Raw genomic sequence first — 13,181 nt, forward strand, 5'->3', positions numbered from 1 at the left:
GCCAACCTTTTGGTTAACAGCCTGAGCTTTTAACCACCATGCCACCAGGGCTCCAGTCAAAGATTAGACAGGCCTATTTTTTTTTATGATATAAACAATATCACATGTGAGGAAAGTGATTCTTAGTTCAATCAAGTATACGAGACCAAACGGGCAATACCTGCCCAAAAGCAAACATGAAAAGGTAGGAAGGGACAGAAAAACTGGATGAATGGATACCAAGAACCCACGGTGGAAAAGGAAACAGGGAGGAGCTGATACATTGTGGGGATTGCAACTAATGTCACAAAACAATTTATATATAAAATTTTTTATGTGTTAGAGTTTGGAGATATCTCTGAAACATAGTACCTCTGAAAGTCTTTGAGACTGAGGGTTACAGACTCCTCTACTCTGCCTATTTCTTATCCTTCCCCTTTGTTCTTCCACTGTTACCTAACGGATGGAATTCCCTAACACCTGACATCTTTGATTCACTTTCTTCCCTTGTCCCATTCTTATCTATGTTCCTTCTTTACCTGTGATTCTGAAATGGTGGTTGGCACAGATCCAGAGACTAAGGACAAATGTTGATCAGATGAGGATTGTTCTAGGTAAAATAAGTTCCTGCAAAAAAAGAAATTCAAAATTACTGCCCTTTGCAAAGAAGAAAAAAAAAAATCTACTTTAGCCAAATTAGTGGGAAGACACTAAAACAAAAGCTAAATAGTCACCATTATATTTCTAATTTTTCTTGCAAATTCAGATAATTTATTTTTCTGATTGTGGTTTATTTCCCCGTTAGTTTATTGCCACTTTTCCTCCTTCCACACCCATTTTCTTGCTCTTTTTTTTTTTTATCACTTTCTCTCCCCTCTCAGTTCTCCATTTTCTTTCACTCTGCATGTTTTCCCACTTTCTCCACTTGCCCTCTATATGCATTGCTACTCCATTATATCCCGTTCCTGTCTTGCCATTGAATCTAATACCAAAAACTTCATTTGGTTTCTTTTCCAGGCAATAATGTACAACACACACATTCTTACCATCTTCCAGTCTAAATATTTGTACACAGAATACAAATGTAACACAAAATAGAATGTAATTCACTCTTCAGTAGTAATCTTGAATACTATCCTTCTCAAAATTCACCAGATATGAAATATTATTAATTCTTCTCACTCCCTCAGACGTCTTTTCTGCTTGTAAGTGAACCTGATAGGATGAGATGATTCACATATTTTGAAAACAAAATTTTATTAATAGCATTCTAGCGAAGTGAATGTTAACAATGTTCCCCAAAACAGGAGTTTAATGTCCATCAGCATGTTGACTCAAATGTGTAAGTTATTTAAGTACATAATTATAATTTTTACATGTTCTGAAAATTATGAGTCAGGTTGAACAATGTGATCAAATATTTAATCGAAATTTAATTGCTACTGGTACTAGGGATGAATATTTAAAGCACTAAACAAGTATATAGGTCTTCAGCCAGCAAATTCCCTTGAAAAATAAAATGGGATGGTTAAATTAGAAGACTCTTAAATCCCTACAAATGCCAGATGTTTTATGCAATGCAATAATACAGAAAGAGCTCAGCTTTAAAAATAATTTTATCTGATTCTAACACCTTGGCTCAGCAATTCACTGTGTTACTCTGGAAAGTCATGCAACCTTAAGGAGTCTGAGTTTTCATCTATCAAATAGAATATGTGTCCAGCCTTTCAATCTGACAAGGATGATATGAAGATTAAATGAGCAAAGGATGAAAATAATAAGTAACTCATGTGAGTATGGTTAAACCAAAGCTAACCTGAAAATATTTAGATGTTAACATGTAGCTGTAGTAAATGGACACATGCCAATGTAGTAAATGGACACATGCCAATGAATCCTTTGCCAGTGTCTTTGAAGTAATGGTATTTACGTAAATTTGAGTGATTAATAATAATAATAATTACTGATGTCAGATGGATAATGGCTGAAAGCAGAGAAATACCAGAAAGATGTTTATCTGTGATTTATTGACTATGCAAAGACATTTGACTGTATGAATCATAACAAATTCTGGATAATATTGCAAGGGTGGGACTCTCAAAGCACTTAACTGTGCTTATGTGGATCCTGTACATAGACCAAAAGGCAGTCATTGAAACAGAACAAGGGAATACTGCGTGGTTTAAAGTCAGGAAAGGTATATGTCAGGGTTGTATACTTTCACTATACTTATTCACGCTGTATGCTGAGTAAATAATCTGAGAAGCTGGACTATATGAAGAAGAATGAGGCACCAGGATTGGAGGAAGATTCATTAATGACCTACGATACGCAGATGACACATTTCTTGCTGAAAGTGAAAAATTGAAGCACTTACTGATGAAAATCAAAGACTACAGCCTTCACTATGGATTGCACCTCAACATAAAAAAAAAAAAAAGGAAACAAAAATCCTCACAACTGAACAAGTAAGCAACATAATGGTAAATGGAGAAAAGACTGACTTTGTCAAGGATTTCATTTTACCTGGATCCACAATCAACAACCATGGAAGCAGCAGTCAGGTAATCTAGTGATGTATTGCATTGGGCATATCTGATGCAAAAGACTTCCTTAAAGTGTTGAAAAGCAAAGACGTCACTTTGGGGACTAAGGTGTGCCTGATCCAAGCCGTGATATTTTCAATAGCTTCTTACCCATGCAAAATCTGGCCAATGAATAAGAAAGACCTTTAAATTATGTTGTTGGTGAAGAATATTGAATATACCATGAGCTGCCAGAGAAATGGACAAGGTTTTGTCTTGGAATAAGTAGAGCCAGAGGGCTACTTGGGAACAAGGATGGCGAGACTTCATCTCGCATACTTTGGACATGTTATTAGGAGGGATCAGTCCCTGGAGAAGGACATTATGCTTAGTAAGACAGAGGGTCAGCAAAGGAGAGAAAGACCCTTGACAAGATGGATTGACACAGTGGCTGCGACAATGGATTCCAACATAGCAACAATTGTGAGGATGGTGCAGGACAGGACAGTGTTTTGTTCTGTTGTATATAGGGTCGCTGTGAATTGGTACTGACTCAACAGCACCTAACAACAACAACAACAACACTTCTACAGATTTTGGACAGGTCCTATCAGCTGAACCAATTAAAATTCAAATAGATACCTCTAAACCCTTACCTAAAATTTCTTAATATCCTTCAAAATGAAGGACATATTCCTATAATTCAAGATTTTTTGGCTAAAGACTTAATAATCCATTGCACCAATCCTTGCAACACTACAGTTTTCCCTGTTAAGAAACCTGATAATCAGGGATGTACAAGGCTTGAGTGCTATTAATTGTATAGTAATTCCAAAATTCCCTGTAGTTCCTAACCCTCACCTACACTTCTCTAAGGTCCTCCCTGGAGTGACTCACTTTACAGTACTTGATATTTGCAGTGCTTTTTTTTAGCATTCCAGTCCATCCAGTCAATATTTGTTTGCCTTCCCTTGGGAGTCCAACAATTAACTTGAACTGTCATGCCCAAAAGTTTTACCAAGTCCTCCACCTATTTTTCTCAGATTTTACATGCAGATTTATAGACTACAGTTCACTGAGGGGTCTACATTATGACAACACATGGGTGATTTGCTAGCCTGCTCTCTCAACAGATAAGTCTTACTGATAATATCCAGAGGAAGTCACAAAGCCTCCAGGAAAAAATTACTTTTAGCACAACTTTTTGTTCGGTACTTGGGACATATTATTTCAGCAAAAAGGATCATGATATGCTCCAAAAGAAATGAAACCATCTTAGCTTATCCTGTCCCTACTATCAAGAAAAAAAGTGAAGAGAATTTCTAGGACTCTGAGGCTATTACAGAACTTGGATACATAACTTTTTGTTGTTGTTGGCTCAACCTCTTTACCATTATCTAGGGACTTCAGAGCCTTACCCTTTCCAGCTCTCCAAAAGGCCATCACTCAACTAAAAGAAGCATTAATTAACAATCTCGCTCTAAGATTTCCTAATTATAATTTGGATGTTTCACTTTTTGTCCACGAGATTTCTTGGAATGTTCTAGGAGTCTTCACTCAAAAACTTGAGGGAAAACTGAGACCCATTGGTTATTATAGCTTCCAGCTGGACCGTGTTGCAAAAAGTTACCCTCTTTGCCTTAGTCACTGCAACTGCTAGACTGGTTGAGACCACAGCAGATATTGTTATAGGAAATTTTCTTGATGTTTATGTTCTTCATGTGGTGTTTGCCATTTTATATTCAACACTTACTCAACACCTGTCTTTTTATGTAGTTCTCCTTTTGGCCATTTCTAATATTCAATTACTACTATAACCTCTCTGAATCCAGCTTCATTGTTGTCTTTACCTAATAATGATGACCACCTACCCCATAATTGCTTAAATTACTGAACAGTTTTTGTCTCCTAGACAAGATTTACAAGGAACCTTTTTATCAAATCCTAATTTATTTGTTAATGAGTTATATTTAAAGTCTGAACTTACCAGCTCTCACTACCAGGGAGAATATGCCATGATACCTCAACCGAAGTCCTCAAAAGTGACACTCTTTCTGAAGTCATTTCAGCTCAGCAAGCTGAACTAATTGCACTCAAGAAGGCTTGTGACCTAGCTTCTGAATGGTCAGTAAGTATTTTTACAGAAGTTAGGTATGTTTTGGAATTACTCATGATTTAGCATGTTGTGGAAATAAAGGGGGCTCCTAACTTCTTCTGGGGTCCAAATTAAAAATGGGCCCTTAGTAGCAGACATCTTAGGAGCTCTTTTGCTCCCCTAGGATATTGCTTAAAAAAAATCCAGGCCCACCAACCCGAAGAATCTCTACAAACAGGAATTAAAGGAAATGACTTAGCTGACAGAGCAGCTAAACAAGTTGCTTCCCAGTCACCTTTTAAAGATGCCATCCTCATTCATGACCACAATAATTCTACTCATGATCATGATGATTATTATCTGTTGATAATAATAATAAAACAGCTAGGACACCTGTAAATATGACACCTGTAATAATGTTGCCCACCAAATTTTGACCTGAAAGAAGTTTCAGAATCACTTTTTAAACACCAATAATTTTAGCTCCCCAGAGGAGATTAGAGAACGAGAACAGGCTTGCTGTAATCAGGATCCAACCACTGCCTTGTGGATCAGACCTAATAAAAAACTCATCTTGCCAGAATGCTTGCATGTTCCTATGGTTAGAAATTACTGGCATGATAATATAGGAATAAAGACAGATGAAATACTTAGGACTATAGAAGCCTATTGATGGGGAGAGTTTTCTGTCACTGTAGGCCATGTTTTTTCTCATAGTTTAAAAGATCATGCACACACCCTTGTTTCAGTCTTGTCAATGCTCCTCAGAAGATTTTAACAGTTATGTATGGTCCCTTATGTTGGGGGATTGTTTCAGATGATGTGCAATCTTTTAATATGCTTGTAGAGAATCCTCCTAGGCCAGGAGGAATTGCCTAAAATTGCCAAAAATCAGCCCCACATGATGAGGTTGAAAAGTAGAAGAAACATGGTTGCTCCCCATTGCTCACCTCTGGAATATGGATGAGACCCAACAAGAACTTAGTTCTCCACAAATCCCCGAAAGCCCCTGTACTGGAGGCATTGCACATGAATACTCATTTGGGAAGAGATAAAATGATAGAAATTTTAAAGAAATATTGGTGGGGGCATTTTTATGAAACCATTGAACAACTGGTTTCCCTGTGTTCAAATTGTTCTCAATTTAGTTCAGCTAAACCTTAGAAAGTTCCACCCGGGAGACTTCTCTTGTCATCAGGACCAATGCTTGAATGGCAGATTGATTTTTTCCAACTTCTTCCCTCAAGTGGTTACAAGTTTGTATTAGTAATGATTTGCAGAAATTGTCATTGGGCAGATTTCCCCGTAGTTGAGCTACAACCACGTTTGTGGCTAAGAAACTTCTTAAGAACATTATCCCTACCTGAGGAGCCCCAAGGGTCCTTTGTAGTGACCAAGACTCCCATTTTACTGGGCAAGTAATTAAGGAAATATGTAAAGTCTTCCCTGTCTTTCAAAGACTTCGTTGTCCTTATCACCCTCAATCCTCTGGTCTAGTTGAAAGAACTAATGGAAAAATAAAAATTCAACTAGCCAAACTTTCCAAATCTTTACAATTGCCTTGACTAAGGTGCTGTCTCTGGTCCTTTTAAATTTAAGTACTCCATTTGGACCTCATCAATTGACACCTCAAGAAATTATCACTGGACAGCTAATGGCCCTCCCCTATTTGGTAACACGACTTGATGCAAATTTAGTCCAATCTGATTTGTTACAATATTGTAAATCTTTGGTCTAATGTTATAAAGAATACTTTACACAAGTTAAGGAAGATTTTATAGTCAAAAGCAAGAAATATCTAAACTACCTAAAGACACCGATTAAAAGATTCAAACCTCTACGGAAAGGACTTTATTTGGTCCTTCCCACTAATCCTTGTGCTGCAAATTACAGGGAGTTAAGAATTGGATTATTTTATCCCAACTGAAGAAATCTCTGGCTCCCAAATGAACTGTTGAGCCTCATGAAGTTTTGAAATTAAAATTCAAGCATCGCCAGGAAGAGAAGTAGATGACATCTGGGTAGACTGCTTTCCCAAGATCTTTGGGCCTGACCTAAAACTGCGTATGTAACCTGCAGTAAAAGTTGGACTGATTACCTTTTTCTTTATCATTTTTTATATGTTCATGTTATAAGCTGTTATACATGATTGCGGAATTATATCCTGGTAGTTTTGGTGATTAGATTATGCCAATTGATATCTGTGAAATAAATTGTGTAAATGAGGCTGTCTTAGTCATCCAGTGCTGCTATAACAGAAATACCACAAGTAGATGGCTTTAATAAAGAGAAGTTTATTTTCTCACAGTCCAGTAGGCCAGATGTCCAAATTCAGGGTGCTGGCTCCAGAGAAGGCTTTCTCTCTCTGTCAGCTCTGGAGGAAGGTCCTTGTCATCAGTCTTCTCTCGGTCTGGGAGCATCTCAGAGCAGGAACCTCAGGTCCAAAGGACACACTCTACTCCTGGCACTGCTTTCTTGGTGGTATGAGTTTCCCGTTTTCTCTGCTCGCTTCTCTCTTTTATATCTCAAAAGAGAATGTCTCAAGAGACTACCTAATTTTGTAGATCTCATCAAATAACTACCACTAAGCCATTTCTATATATCATATTGATAGGATTTACAACACATAGGGAAATCACATCAGATGGCAAAATAGTAGACAATCATACAGTACTGGGAATCATCACCTAGACAAGCTGACAGATATTTTTGAAGGACACAATTCAACCCATGACATCCCACCCTTTGGCCCCTAAAAATTCATGTCCTTGCCACACATAAAATATATTCACCCCATCATATCGTAAAAAAAAAAAAAAAAAGCAAAGTCTTAATTCTATTCCAGGTCCAAAATCCAAAAATTTCTCTTCATCTGTGAAATCTAGAATACAAGTTATCTACTTCCAAAATACAATGGTGCAACAGACACAAGGTAGATATTTCCATTACAAATGGGAGAAATTGTAGAGAATGAAGGCATAATAGGCACCAAGCAAGTCAGCAGAACACATTGTATTAGCTCTCAAGACTTTGAAAATAATCTCTGTTCTCTGAGAGAGTTTACACTGTGTCCCTGCCCTCCAGACTCTAGGTATTGGCCACACTCTCCAGATTCTGAGTGGAGGCCCCTTGGCCCTGGCTTCAGCTCCATCTTCCAGGCCCACTGGGACAGCAACTCTCCTCCCTTGGCTTTAGGTGCACAATTCTCCTAGTCCTTCTGAGTGGCGACTCCACCCTTAGAAACACCAGAGGCTGTGGCTCCACCCTTTGAGACTCCGAAGGTCAGAGCCATAACTTTTGAGACTGAGGCAGCTCAGCTTCCTGTGTTCCTTGTCTCTTCAGCTTCTGCTTCCTGGTTTCTTGGCCTCTTGGCTCCTTAGGCCTCACGCCTGCATCTGTCCTGCTGGGGCAAGTGTTCCAAAGCTCTGTAGCTTCACCAATAAGTGCCTGGAGGCACCCCACTCTGCCAGTAAACTTTGGCCAGAAGGCACTTGGCTCTCTTGCTGTGTGGGTTGGCTGCAGTACTGTCTAGTGTTGGTCTCCTGGTTCTGCTGCTGCCAGTCCTCTGCTGCTTCCAGTCCTCTGCTGCTACTGGTTCTTGGCTGCTGCTTCTCACCATCTGCACTAACTCCGGTGTTAACAGTTCTCCTTACTTCCTTCTGAGTCCTCCATTCATTCACAGTTTCAAAACCACTTCCACATTTTAGGTATCTGTTAGAGCAGCACCCCACTCAGTATCAAATTCTGTCTTAGGCAGTGTTCTCTACAGCAAAACCAGTAAAGCATATAAAATATATATATATATAGAAAGAGAAATTTATATCAAGGAAAGAGCTCACGCAATTGTAGAAGATGGAATGTCCCTAGTCTGTGGATCAGAATAGAGGCTTCTCCAGATTCACGTAGCTGCAGGGGCTGATGGACTCAATATTGGTAGGTTGGAAAGGAGGGCTCTTGTTTGCAGGCTGTGAAAATTGATGAATGCTAAATTGGCAGGCAAGGTGATAGCTCAAGTCCCAAGAACTGGAGGTCAGATGAACAAGAGGTGACAGCAAGATCCAGAGCAAGATAAAAGTTGGAATGTCTGCTTATATTCAGATGCAGACCACACCCCCCCAAGGAAAACCGCTTTCAAATGATTGGCTACTCACAACAGATCCCATCATGGGAGTGATCACATATAAACACTGAGAATAATGACGCAGTCAAATTGACACACAATCTTAACCATCACAAGGGCTTTAACTCTTTCTGAAATTTTCTTAGTCAATGGGATCAAATATTTAGTTGGGGATATCTTGATGCTTTAATGATTTAACTGTTTTGTAGTGCCACTTTCTGACCATTATAATCACTTTTGCTTAATTTGAAATTATAACTTGCCATTGCTTTTGAAATAGATTTTTGTGTTATAAACTCAAACTTTTAGGATGGAAAAAATTTAGCTGTAGAGGTACTAAGAATTTGTTTTCCAATTACCTTAATCATTTTTATTGTCATTGGATCTCAACTGTGAGATATTATTCCTTGTTTTAATATTTTGTTCTTCCCCTAAAAACACAAACATCATTTTATAACACCAATTTTAGAGAATATTTTGTCATCACTATTTTTTGCATGCTCATAGCCCTTGCTAATTTATTTTGGGTTGTATTTCTTCACTATGAAGACCTTCTTAAACTTTCTATCCATACTGCTGTTCATCACTGCTCTTGTTAATTCTTGGCTTGAGAATGCTTTTGTTAAACTTGCTCACATAGTTGCATGATCCACAAATCTGGCTGAATGCTGGATCTGTCATCTTTTACCCAAAACTTACATGAGAACTCAGATCCATTAGCAACTCCCATCCTGAATCATAGCTTTGCGTCCACTACTACCATCAATGTTAACATCACTTCTAGGCAAGCCATACATGTGAGATTATGGCATCCTCCTTAGATACCAACTCAACCTCAAGATCCATGTTTCAGTCTAACTCAGATTAGAGTTGAATAGTGTTCCAAAATACCCTGGATCTCCTCTTCAGATTGTAAAAATGGGACCTTAATTTCTTATAATGCCCCTCCCAGATATTGGAATGTGGTTTTTTCAGGAAATTTAACTGCATGTCTACAAGGGAAAAGGTCTTTTTGTGTTCAAATGTGGAGTTAGCTAAGGTTAGGACAACTATCTATTTGTAACAACTCCTTGACAGAGAATTGGCTTGAACAGACAAATCAAACCACTCCTTTCCCTGGTAAAGATGCCAGGACTAGCATAATATGTGCCCTATATTTTTTTTTTTATATGGATAGGTATTCTTATGTGGAGGATCAAGATACCGCACCTTTGCTAATTCAAATCCAAATAATGAATCCTATACCTGGGCTTTATCCTGTTTGAATTGTTGGAATATGCCAGGCCAAAGTACCTTAGACTTTGGGAATCCCCTCAGACATCCATTCTTACAGTGAGGCTTTACATTGGGCTGGCCACTTGAAACTATCAGAAAGGAAGAGAGACAAACAGTCAATAGTTGAGCAAGGAAGAGATGGAGAAAACTCCTTAAAGGAGTTCCCTAGTTTAGGTTATATTTTTTTGAGGATATTCTTCCCTTGGTACAGAGTAGGAGCTTTAGAACAGGCCATCCACAACATCTCCCGAACCCCTGAAGGAACAACAGATGATGTTGCCAATGGTATGACTGCTCAAGACAAATCATTGAGCTTACTTTCCAAAATAGTTTTGGATAGCCAAATTGCCCTAGGTTTCCTGTTAGCCCAGCAAGGAGGGATCTGCCCCACAGCTAGCATCTCTTGCTGTACCTGGATTAACACCTCAAAAGGGGTGGAACAAAATGTTATACTAATTTGCTAGAAGGTTATTTGGCTGTATATACCTACACCCTCAGACTTCCTTTTTTTTTTTTTTCAATTTTCAGCCGGCTACCCTCAGGCATTGGATCTGGATCATGGATTAAGTCTATATCATCAGCTGAGTTAGTAATATTCATTGTCATTGTAAGAATCTTTGGAACTATTAAATGTCGTATGAAACTTTAGACCATTTTACCCAAAAGACACATTTAATGCCTATTAAATGAATAATGTACATCGACAGTACTTATTTTCAGATGGACTCCAGCCCACTCCTGGAGTAAGCCATCAGATGTCAGGTTATTACTCTAGTGTTGCCTGCCCTATAATAACACTCAACTAAAAAAGCCACAAAAGCAAAAGGCTAAAGTTATGGCATGGTGAAGATATCATATAGTGCCCAGCTACCGTTTCACAATGTTCTGCTGCTATTTATAGTTTGATATCATTTTTTTTGAATTCATTGTCAGCGCCCCTGGAAGCAGCAGTCAGGAGATCAAAAGATGGGTTGTATTTGGACAAATCTGTTGCAAAGAACCTTTTTGAAATGTTAAAATTCAGGATGTCACATTGAGGACTGGGGTGCACTAGACCAAGACTATTACATTTTGGGTACTTCATATGCATCACTGTTGGACATGAATAAGTAAGAATGAAGAATTGATGCCTTTGTATTAGGGTGTTGGTGAAGAATAGTGAATGTGCCACAGATTGCCAGAATATCAAACAAATCTGTCCTAAAAAAAGTACCAGGCAGGAGTTTGTTCTGTTGTGCATGGAGTTACTAATAAATTGGAGTTGACTTGACAGCACCTAACAATAACAACCTTTTCACATGTGTAGTACCCAAGGTATTGAAGACATGTTAAATAAGCAGCCATCCAGAATAAACATATGCTCAAAGTCCATGCAAAAGAAAGCCTTTTTTCAGAATAGTGGTTAGTGAACTGATCAAATAATTTCTCTCAAAATCCTTGATCAAAAAGAGGAAATGTATGAGGTATCTGATAAGATCTGAAATGCCCAAGGCATCTGGGGTCTTAAACGCTAGCAAGCGGCCATCTAAGATGCATCAATTAATCTCAACCCACCTAGATCAAAGGAGAATGAAGAACACCAAAGACACAAGGTAATTACGAGCCCAAGAGACAGAAAGGGCCGCATAAACCAGAGATTATATCAGCCTGAGACCAGAAGAGCTAGATGGTGCCTGGTGGCTACAACCCGAAGACTGCCCTGACAGGGAACACAACAGAGAACCCCTGAAGGACCAGAAGAGCAGTGGGACGCAGACCCCAAATTCTCATAAAAAGACCAGACTTAATGGTCTGACTGAGACTAGAAGGACCCTGGTGGTCATGGCCCCCAGACCTTCTGTTGGCCAAGGACAGGAACCATTCCCGAAGGCAACTCTTCAGTCAGGGATTGGACTGGACAATGGGTCGGAGAGGGATGCTGGTGAGGAGTGAGCATCTTGGAACAGGTGGACACTTGAGACTATGTTGACATCTCCTGCCTGGAGGAGAGATGAGAGGGTAGAGGGAGTTAGAACCTGGTGATATGGACACGAAAAGAGAGAGTGGAGGGAGGGAGTGGGCTGTCTCATTAGGGGGAGAGCAATTGGGAGTATGCAGCAACATGTATATTAGTTTTTGTGCGAGAGACTGACTTGATTTGTAAGCTTTCACTTAAAGCACCATAAAAATTAAAAAAAAAAAATAGTTGTCATGGAGCCTATTCCAACTCATTGCAACTTCATGTGCGCCAAAGTAGAACTGTGCTGTATTGGGTTTTCAGTGGCTGATTTTTTGAATTTAGATCACCAGGCTTTTTTTTCTGAGGAATCTCTGGATGGACTAGACTTCCAACCTTTCAATAAGCAGCCAAGGAAGTTATGCTTTGCACCAACCAGTGATGAATAGATAAAGTCATGTAGGTTTAGTAAAGCCAACATGTAAGATTTCCCAAGGCAGGTAATGGATTGTATACCATGTTTTTCTCAGTTTTACACACATTTCTCCTTAATTATCAGAGTTCAATATTGGTGGATGATAGAACCATAGGCAACTCTCATACCTGTTTAGTATGGAAATGAAGAGGTCAGTGCTAACCTGTATAATCACAAAGACTATTAATTTTGTCTCTCTGGAGCACACAGCCTACCCTTTCTGCATCTTCCTTCCCTTTCATCTGTACTTTAAAGAAAATAATACTTATCAGCCATTTGTTTTAACACCAGATGTGTTTTAACACCAGATGTCAACTCTTTCAATACTATTGATAATTTCTCTTAATTATGATAATGAAATGAAAACTTTTGTTTGCCATTTAAAGCAATTCTAAACATCAAGAAGAGATGGAAGACTTACTAGAGGAGAAGGCACAAAATATCACAGCGCTATTCCTACTGAAAATCTGACCTCTCTTTGTATTCCAAGGAAGCAGTTAAACCAGAAAAATAGTTGCAGGATATATTTTCTATTTTCTCCTCCTTTTTGTTTGTGTAAATAAGAAAACCCATCAGAAATTTGGCTCTGTAACATTCTTATGCTGCTCTCACAAAGTAGCCATCCTTCTCCTCCTGATGAGAAATTAACTGACCATTCTTGCCTATGTTCACAAATATTTGTTTGTACACAGGAGAATCTTGGATTTTGAACTCTAACTCTTCATGATACAATGAAGAAAAGTGCTTTGGGAATTTGAGACCACAAACCTACTGAA

Source organism: Loxodonta africana, chromosome 10, assembly GCF_030014295.1.
Source record: "Loxodonta africana isolate mLoxAfr1 chromosome 10, mLoxAfr1.hap2, whole genome shotgun sequence".
In the NCBI taxonomy this organism is placed as follows: domain Eukaryota; kingdom Metazoa; phylum Chordata; class Mammalia; order Proboscidea; family Elephantidae; genus Loxodonta; species Loxodonta africana.